The 10699-nt window shown below is 39.1% G+C and overlaps 1 protein-coding gene across 6 annotated transcripts in view; it reads right to left on the bottom strand.

Moving 5' to 3' along the window:
- Positions 1-10699, bottom strand: part of SORCS2 (sortilin related VPS10 domain containing receptor 2) — a 533074-nt gene that overhangs the window by 402237 nt on the left and 120138 nt on the right. The window lies entirely within an intron of this gene.

Below are 10699 nucleotides of genomic sequence, written 5' to 3'. Positions count from 1 at the left end.
ATGCAAATCAGAGACTTTATAAAAACCTCCCTCTAGCAAAATCATCCTCAGCATATTCTAAAGCGAGAGACTACAACCAGCCTATCCTGTCATTTAACCAGCAATTAGCCTGATTTTAAAATACAGAAAATAATCTCCCACAGAATTCAGTAGAAAGTACAAGTTATCAGCATTCAGGAGATCTAAGTTGTTTCTGTTTAGTAACTGAAATTAATTTGAAAATGTTTAACCTGCTGGGCCAAAACCTTGAGTAAATGACTTGTGACTTGAACAACATCTTCCCTGACATAATTAAGAACATTCACTGGTAACAGAGCACTTAACAAGGCACCAGGGGGCCTATATGTAGCCGACAATAGGGAAATTTCGATTATTAAGCTGTAACTTCACAGAACCCACAAGCAATAAGCTTCTGGACATGAAGACCAGCCAAAAAAAGGCAAGAAGACAGGGAGAAGATTTGCTGCAAGTGAAGGGATGTGAAGAGATTTTGTTATTCATAAATGTATCATTATTTTAAAGTCAGGAAGTCTCTAGTCTGTCCTCTGAGCTCTCCTCTTTTAGAATTCACTATAACCATGCCTTCGTACCACATTCTTTTCTATACAAAAAGGCGGCTGCCAAAGTAATACCAGCACTAACAAAGCACATTTACAGCAGAACATGAACTGCTGGACTTTGTGGTTTGCAGAGCAAAAATATCAAAGGAAGAAATATCCCTGGCAATGAATACTGCTGCTACTGATTAACAGATAGACAAGCACAGCCTCCCCTCCAGAGATCAGCAGACTTCCACAAAGGCTTTCAGAAAGTTGAAAAACACACCTCAAGGCATACAGCAAAAATCAAACCTGTGCCTATCCCCTCAAACACTTCAGTCTCTGCTGAAGTCCTCTCCACACCCACTGATGCAATGCATCACTGATTCTCAATACTGTCATAAATACTGTATACTGAAATTCTGCTATAACTGGAGGAGGAAATGAACCTGGCCTTAGACTTCTCACAGAAAGCAGAAAAAACTTAAATGTTTGAAGTTGCAGGATAAAAGGTATTTCTAAGGGTATACAGAAAAATCTGTAATAAACAGAGATTGTTATTGTCTATTCTCATATGCAATGTTAACAGAAATCAATAATTACATAGTACAATAAAAATGCCAGTCTTGGAAAATTTAATTTGGCAACCAGAAAACACAAGTGTACATTTAGGACAAACCCTACCATACCCAACATCAAGCAACATTATGCTGAATGCCCTTGTTCTCACTGACACAATTCTTCAGGGGTCCTTAGTGAAGCACAGAAACAATCCTTCAATTGCTTTCTTTCTTTCCAGTATAACAAGAAGTGTTGCCTACACAGAAATAGAATACAATACAGGACAAGTATGTATAGCCTGACATCTTTACTTCAGCTTTCCATCATGCATCTCCTCTTTTTGTTTGTTAAATAGTGCTCCAAAAGTTCATAAACTAGCACTTGTAAAAAGTTTTGAAGATGAACATTAGTAGATAGGGATGACTATTGTTATTATCAAAGAACAAAGCAGAGGTCATCAAGTGTCGAGCAGATTTGTTCTGCATGAATAAAGCTTTACAAATTCTTTCCCATCTCTCTAAAAATTTTTCCATATCATGAAAAGACATTGCAGGAAGGACATAATACTTGTCAAGCTCTTCCAATGCTATTTACTGATACCGAAACATAATACTAAATACAGTTGTGGGGAAGAAAATGTTTTTAAAAGTTATTCTTCTATTTAAGTCTAGCACAAAACTTCTACTGAAAATGTACATTTAGACACATCAATCTTATATTGGACTGAGTTTTGTGTTTGGTTCTACCAGTCTGTTGATTCTGTTCACAGGTGACATGCATACATACCTCTACCTCTATGACAAAACTGAAAGAGATCTGCAGTAATTTACTTTACTACAACACTAAAAAACCTGATAAAGCAGCACATCTGTTGAGAAAACACAGAGGAAAATGTTCATGCTGCTGCAAAGACCCAAACCATCCAAGTGCAGGATGATTTCTCACTGCAGCAAGACCACATGGATGGGCATACAGAGAACATCCTAATTTAAGCTGATCTGTAGGCAGGCAGTTCTCCTCCAACAGCAAGGGCTGAAGATTTATCACAATTCCCTGTCTGTTCTTTAAACAGAGAGTAAAATGGTACAGAAACCTGCAAAGGCATCTCCTAGCAATGGCAGCTAATTACCATTCAGGCTCCAGCTCCTATCCCAGCTGCTCAGGGATAATTACCCCTAATAGAAGTGGTGGTGCAGGCTTCTTGGCTCTGCTAACTTGTCTTGCAATAACAGCCGGCCAAAGACATTTGGCATTCAGTACACCTTGCCACAGAGGAACACTATTGATCCACGTGCCATGGCATCACATTCAGACTGAGAAATTCTGTTGTGAAAAACATATGATACACTCAAAAGCAGAGGAAAACATCACTCCCCAAGACCAGACAGCTCCTCTGTGCCAAGACTGTCTGAAACGCAGCCTGCCCATAGGACAGCACAGCTCCTTAGCACAAAGCCATTTGGGGTGACAGACAAGTAGTGCCCTTTTTTACAGAGCAGTTAGGACAGATGAGGGTGCTAACAGACACAGCGAGCTTAGGTGTGGCTGGAGCAGACCCTGGTCTCTTTGTCACTTTGGCCATTTACTGTTACACTTCTCACTATGGTAAAAACATCAACAGGATTTGTTCCAGTTCAAATATCCCTTCAGCTCTAAATGTGCTGTTTTGGCAAAACATCCAGTGAACATCCTATAGGTCATGTTCCCCAGGGATCAGTGCTGGGCCCAGTCCTGTTCTGTTGAACTGGATGAGGGGATTTGAGTGTACCCTCAGCAAATTTGTGTTCTGCACCAAGTTGGGCAGGATTGTTGATCTGCTGGAGGGCAGGAAGGCTCTGCAGAGTGATCTGGACAGGCTGGATTGATGGGCTGAGTTCAGTGGCAGGAGGCAAAACAAGGCCAAGTGCTGGGTGCTGTGCTTGGGTCACAACAACCCCAGGGAGTGCTACAGGCTGGGGCAGAGTGGCTGGGAAGCAGCCCAGTGGAAAAGGACCTGGGAGTGCTGGTTGACAGTGACTGAACATGAGCCAGGTGTGTCCAGGTGGCCAAGAAGGCCAGTGGCACCTGGCTTGGGTCTGGAACCATGTGCCCAGTAGGACCAGGGAAGACATTCTGCCCTTGTGCTCAGCAGTGGGTGAGGCCATACTTCAAGTGGTATGTCCAGTTCTGGGCCCCTCGCTGCAACAAAGACACTGAGGTGCTGGACAAAGTCCAGAGAAGGGCAGTGGAGCTGGTGAAGAGTCTGGAGCACAAGTTCTAGAAGGAGTGGCTGAGGGAGCAGGGGCTGTTTAGTCTGCAGAAAAGGAGGCTCAGGGGAGACCTCATTGCTCTTTACAACTACCTGAAAGGAGGCTGTAGCCAGGTGAGAACTGGTCTCTTCCCCCAGCCAGCTATTGACAGGACATGAGATTATAGCCTCAAGCTATGCCAGAAGATGTTCAGACTGGACATCAGGAGGAAATTGTTCATGGAAAGGATTACTAAACATTGGAATGGACTGTCCAGGGAGGCGGTGGAGTGACTGTCTCTGGGGGTGTCCAAGAAACAACTGGACAAGGCACTCAGCTGACAAGGTGGAGATCAGTCAAAGGTTGGACCCTATGATCTCAGACATCTTTTCCAAAATAATGATTCTATGATTCTGTCTTACAGTTTCAGCTCTAAAAAAATGATATCAATATTTCATGGTCAAGATACTTTCGTTTGATGGCTTTTCTTTACATGTGCTACACAGCAAATGGCTGCATAATATTTGCCTGAGGTTTTGAGATGGAATGATTCTCATTTGGTCTAACAGAAACAGTAGGAAAATAATGCTGCTCGCCTTCTTTTTCTACACAGCCATAAACAACACAGATAAACCAACATCAAGATGCAACTTTGCATGACAGAGCTGGGAACTGATAGGGAACATTTACAGAACATTTTTGCAGGGAGCAGCCTCAGGAAATGACAGAACAGAGGAAATATTATAAAATTTCATCTTACTTTGAGTATTTCAAACAAAATTTATCCCTGTTTTTCTTTTTTTTTTTAACCTTGAAAATATGTACTTAATGACTGCAATACCAAGACAGAGCAGAAAGACACAAAAATGAAGGTACAGAGAAAAGAGAGAAAGATAGACTCTTAGATAAAATGTGAAACACGGAGGACTGTCAATAATGTGAATTGATGAGCTGGAGAGATGTGAAAAAAATGTTCCAAAGGATAGAAGAAATAAGGAGTTTCTCTGACAGCAAGAAAACTTTTTGATTTGCCAAGGAAGTGGTCATCAAGATGAAAGCACAGGAAGCTGGGAAAAGTGACAGAGAAAAATACGAACTGAGAATGTGGAAGATTTGTGGAACCTTTCCAGCTTTTTTTTTTTTAATGTGAAAATCATCAAGTCCTATTGTTATTGAGATGAAATGACACTTTTTCCTTTAAGTATGAAAAAGAAGAAGAACAAGAAAAGGAATAAGTACTATGATGAACAGCTATGAACATAAAGTTAATAAAAACAATGGTTGAGAGAATAGCCAATCAATACACAAAGGTTATAAATAATGTTTTGGACGTAATACTACTTACTTTTTTCAGTCTGCATATGATAAGGCTCAGTAATGCTGAAATTTATATTTATTTGGCAGTTACATATTACTGGCTACTTTCTATCCCTGTCTTTGGAAAAATCAAGTACTTCCTAGCAGCAGAAACTACAAGAGTCACACAGTTCTTTAAATGCCACACTGCAAGTTTTGCATTCTCCCATGTTTGGCTGACAGCTGCATTCAGAGTTTGCTTAGAGAGATGCCTAGGTTGATAGTCCCTAATTCCACAAAATTTGAATACCACATTCTTCACAAACACAGAGATATAATGTGAGACCCCAGAGACTGTCAGTTCCTAGCACAGCTGAATTTTAACATCCTAACTTGTGAGTACACATTGTCATTTACAGGTTTAAATAATACATAAGTGATTTGTAATAAAAGTTAAATAAAAGCCTTCTGTGCTAAGGCCCAGGACAAAAATGGGAAAAAATTCAGAATCGTTCTTGGTGCTCCTTCCAGTGTCTGAATACTAAGTGGTCTCAAAGCACTGGATGACCTCATTAAGAAGTGGCATGGTTAAATTGCAAAGCATTTCACTATAAATAGAGCATCTGCAGACAATGCTGTACAACGGAAATTAATTTAAGTCTTAATTCCATAGATCCCTGATATGGTAGGTTTGGCTTTGCTGAAATTTAGGAAATGATGTGAATGCTATTCTGTGCTCCAGAAGAACACCTTGTACTTAGAGCATTTCAGGATGTGCACAGGCACAGATAGCCCTATTTAGAAACAACTTACTCTGCACGGATAGTACTCACACTTAAGTCTTTTTCTTTCTCTTAACAAAGCTGTCAACTGGCTGATAAAACTTTCTTTGCTGTCCCCTGGAGATTACCAGTTTATCTAAGATTTTTCTCAATTACAGAATAAAAGAACTCTCCAAGTCCTCACACACTCACTCCATCCATCTAGCGTGACGCCCCCTGCTCTGCTTAGGAAGGAAAGAGGATCTTTATGCTTGCAGGTTCTGCACACAGGGTGATATGTGACATTGCCACCTAGTTCTCAATAAAGATCACCCACTCCACTGCACTCAATTTGCTTCCCATCAGCTGTAACAAATGTTACTTACTTCTCTACTCTTGGGGGGAGAAAAACAACCTTAACTAAATTGGGGCTGCTGGTAGGGAGCCATGTAGTCCAAATAAGAAGGAGACAAAATTATTTCTCTTTTAACCTTGTTCCCTCCTACAGCCCTACCACAAAGCCTGGTGGTCTGAGAAGGGAGATGTAACGTGCAGATCTCTGCACTGTGCAGCTGGCCGTGAACCCTCCCTCAAAGCCCTTACCAAGGTACTTAATGCTTCAGTCACAGCCTTGTCTGATCTGAATAGCGAGGGATGAAAATTAAAGGATCAACAGCATTCAAAATTACAGTCTTCTGTGTCAGCTAAGTGTCAGGCAAGGCAATAGCTCCAGTCCACTTCAATTAGTTTAATTCCAATTTGGAGTGCATCCACCCTCCATCTCAGCAAACAGCTCTGTTGCCTTGTCTCTCTGCCAGACTACTTTGCCTTCTTACATCAAAATGTACATGTAGAAGGATGATTTTTAGGATACAAACCACAAGCTACATAGTTTATTTCACTACAAAAAAATCATGGCTTTGTCAAGGATTCTGAACTTCCCCACACAACTAGATTTGTCCTGTTTCATGACAATACCTGCGCCTAATTTAACACATCATTTTAATTATTGCTAAAAATCAAATAAGCAGCATGTTATTGCTGTCTCCTGGGAGAGACTGCAATTTACATCTCCAAAAATAATATAATTCACAGGAAAATTGAAGTCCCAATGTGTATAACAATTTTCTAAAACATACCCACCACTGTCAATTAACCGAAACCTATCTAAAACATTCTATAATGCACCAGATAATTTAAACACTAAAATAGCCTTTAAAATCCCATAGAATAAATACAATACCTCATCCTAGATAAAGTGATTTTCATTTTCATTTCACTCCTTAGACAGTTCCTAATAGGGCCCATTCTCCTAATATATGTCCAAAACATCCATTAAGGATAATGAGAACAATGTACATGAATCAGGAGGGAGACTGCATTTCACATTTTCTGGTAGGGACCAGACCATGACCTCCCTTTGCCACACAAGTCTAAAATAGTTCAGCTGAGCATTTCCCTCACACCTTGGCAAATGAAAGCAGACCAGAATCTTGCTCCAGATTCCTAGTATTTACATAACACTAATGAAATCAAATATTTAAGGAAATAGCTTGAAGAAAACTTGGAAATCTTCATGCCATACAGAGAAATAAAGGAAAATATTTTGACTAGCTGAAGAAAAGAGAATACATATCTACTGCAAGTTTATGTACTAACAGACAGACATATTTCTAGATAACTTACAAAATAGTATGAGCTACTCCACAGCTGCTAGTGGTGTCATTCTCCTTATTGTTCTGAGTTGCAGTATCAATTTAAGGCAGCCTAATCTTTAATAATAGATGCTATTTCCCAAGTTAAAACACACAGCGCCTGCAAAGCAGGCACTGGACAAATGCAGCCTGTAGGCAGCAGACTCTCCAATACAATTATAACACCAGTGCCATTATTATAAGCCATCCATAGCCCAGAGATACCAAGCAGGAATTCACCAGCCTAACTGAGCAGGTACTCTCAGACTGTAGAGATGGCTTATACAGAATCCCCTTACACTCAGGGCGGGGAAATTATAAAAGGAGCAAGAAATCTTCATGTGGTTTGGGGGAAGTTACTCTTTTTCACAGGCTGAACCACTCGTGTCACCTTTCATTACTGAACACAGAAATTGGTACCAGAATTAGCAGACTGTGATGCAATGTTTCATTTGTGGAGCCATGGTGTTAGCAATGGTTCATTGAGATTATTTCTCATAAACTACCATTAAAGTACTCTTTGTAATTATGTGGAGCAATTAAGCATAAATTACCAAAAATTACATTGGGTAAAAACATTTGCATGTATTAACTCTGCTGACCCCTGTGACTTTACATGGGCAAGAATCTGGAGCTAACCAAAACTATGCCTTGATGGGCAACTTGGAGCTAGGCAGAAAAATAAAATATTTTGATTCTATTTAATTTAAAATACATTTATTAAAGGCATTCATTCTAATCCAGAATCTTTTAAATTATCTACTGAATATAAAAATATCCTGAATTAGAAACACCATTTTTAAAGCCTTCTCAAATTGAAACAAAGTCCTTACTCTATATCTGGCAAAGTTCTGCTAGAAATGCTGTTTTCCTGTTGCAAACAGCCACTTCTACTGAACAGCAAGAAAAATAATTTGGTCCTTTTTTAATAACTCCGTACAGATTATAAGCAAGTTTATTTTGTTTCCAAATTTCGAGGGCTTACGTACATGTGCCTCCACTGTACATCAATATGTGCTCTAAACCATCTGTAGAAAACTGAACACCAGAAGAATCATATGTTTCAGTGTAAAAACTTAATGAATACATGGAATCATTTCTCTATTTTCCTTGTCTGTGTTTCCCTGTGTCTATGTTGGCTATGTCTTTATTCAAAAGGGATGAGTGCCACAATTTTAGAATGAAGACATAACATCTACAAAATAAAGAACAAATGTTTTCTAAAAATTTGTGTAAGTAAAGTATTTCTGATACTTCTTTTTTGATGCTTTTTTTAAGATACCATTAAAAATATCATCTTTAAAATAAGCTTCCTCTTTCACTTCGAGAGAAGAGCAGATAAAACTACAGAATCAAAAAACAGTACAAGATAAACAGTATACATCTACAAACCAAAAAGCAAATGTATGTCTAGTAAGTTAAATATCTTAAGCACTAGAGAAAAAGCCAAAGTGGTTTCCCCCTTAAACAGAGAAATATTTTCTTGTCCTATATCACCATAGTCAATGGAAATCTGACAGATAGTATTAAGCCCATCGTCTTTCCAGTCTCCAAGATAATAAAAATACTTATCTTCAGTCATCAGCATTTTGTTCAAATCCACAAATGATTAAGTACTTTTGTACAGTCAAAAACATTTCTCAGAAATTAATTATAATCACGAATAATCATTTTAAGAAATGGCACTGTATTCTCTAAGAAGCCTTTTCCCTTCTCCTGTAAGAACAGCTTCTCATGCCCAAACTTCACATGTTAAGTTACAGGAATCACATGCAAGTGTTCACATGTAAGTGGATCTTACAGTTTGAGGAAGCAATCTACAAAATCCTCACTTTCATGAGTAGGTTTCATGAAATATTTTCATGTCTTTAGGCTCTCTGTTACTCTCATTTTTATTATAACTGCTGCTATATTTGTATATTAGATGTACAGGGCTCAGAACATCACCAGAAGAAAACCAGAGTATGAATTTTGCTTTGTTCAAGAAGTGTTTGTTGTGAGCCACGGAGATTTGTGCCCAGAGGTCATCTTGCTGAGAAGATTCTGTGTGTTTCAGAAAAAACTGAGTAATAGATTGATAACAGCATGCAATGTCAATTTGATGACTGATGAGAAAAGATAGTGTGTTCAGAATCAAATACCATCCCTAGAGACTTCCCATAGCATGCATAGAGTAATTTGGGACAGGCATCACAATTTCCTCAGCTATTTTCCATCCCTACCAAGAAGAACAGGATTGACAGATGTGAACATTTAACACACTTCAGCTTTTCCTTATGACCTCTGATACGGCCACCCCTGTTCTTTATTTTTATAGTATGTGCAGAAACTGTGTGTTGACTGAAAATCATTTGTGGTGGCTTAATTCATGGATAGCTTCTATTCCATCCTGCTCTGATCTGTTCTATATCCACAAATAGCTGAAGACATTCAACACCTTTTACCTCTCACTGATTTACCTCCAAGGAGAAGCTACTCAGGAACTGCCAATGTAAGACTCTAGCTTCTCTCTGATTTATTCACTTGCTAGAAAGGCATATCAAGTTTCTAAACACTCAAACACAGGAGTTCCAACAACACAGAGAAAATAAATTCCATCTTTGACCTTTTTTTAACTGCTCTTATAGCATCATTCTGTAAGACTGAATTCATTATTCTACTCAATATATTCCACTCAGTGGCTGCAAGACATTAACTAGGATTAAAATCAGGTCAGCAGCACTAGGAATATATAGCACTTTACCCTGAAGAATACAAAGGCACCAAAACATCTCAAAATGGTCAAAACTGATCTGTTTGTTCTAGGATTTGGTATTCTCTGTGGCAAGCTCATGGTCTTCTTTCAGTTTTTATAAAAAGTAACAATGAACACCATTTAAAAGATCGATATTTATAAAAGAACATTATGAGGTAAGGACAGGCTTTAAAGGTGGAAAGGACATTACTGTTATTCATGACATGATAACACTCAGGGCCTCTGGGTATGATATGACATGATAATAACCTGGGTTATTTTACAAAGAATGGGAGGTAAATAGAGCCATCACATGAAAAAATATATTTAAATACATAGGAGAGAGAGAAATATATTTATGATAGAGAATCGGCAAGAGCCCCGGGGTCACAGCACCTCACATGAGAATTTGAGTCCATACAATTGAACGATTTATTTACTCATCTGCCCACAACACTAAACACCTCTTAAATTAGCTCCTTTTTAAATCAGTTCCTCCCTTGCAGGTAGTGTATGTGTATGGTAGTTGTACATCACACCATCCAGGCAAGTAGGGGCATCACAGAGAATAGCTGCACCTAAAACCTTAATGAGGGCAGCAATAGAGTATTTCCAGTTAGGTTCATCTCCAGTCAAGGTGGTTGAACTATACACGATCTGTAACACTTTCTCCCCTTCCACACCTACTCTCTAAATGTGGATATTACATACGGATACCCAAATGACAGATGCATGCATATCCCAACTCATTATCTCCATTTATTACTTTCTATTTCAGCAGAAAATGCTCCATCACGAGCACCATCGCTGTGCTTGCCAGGAGGGTCAGATGCGGACCTCCTGACCTGAAGCACGAGCTCTGCAGGGCGCGCTGGGAGCTGAACCT

This window comes from Passer domesticus, chromosome 4 (genome assembly GCF_036417665.1).
Source record: "Passer domesticus isolate bPasDom1 chromosome 4, bPasDom1.hap1, whole genome shotgun sequence".
NCBI lineage: Eukaryota > Metazoa > Chordata > Aves > Passeriformes > Passeridae > Passer > Passer domesticus.
This window is presented reverse-complemented; position numbering and strand designations above follow the sequence as displayed.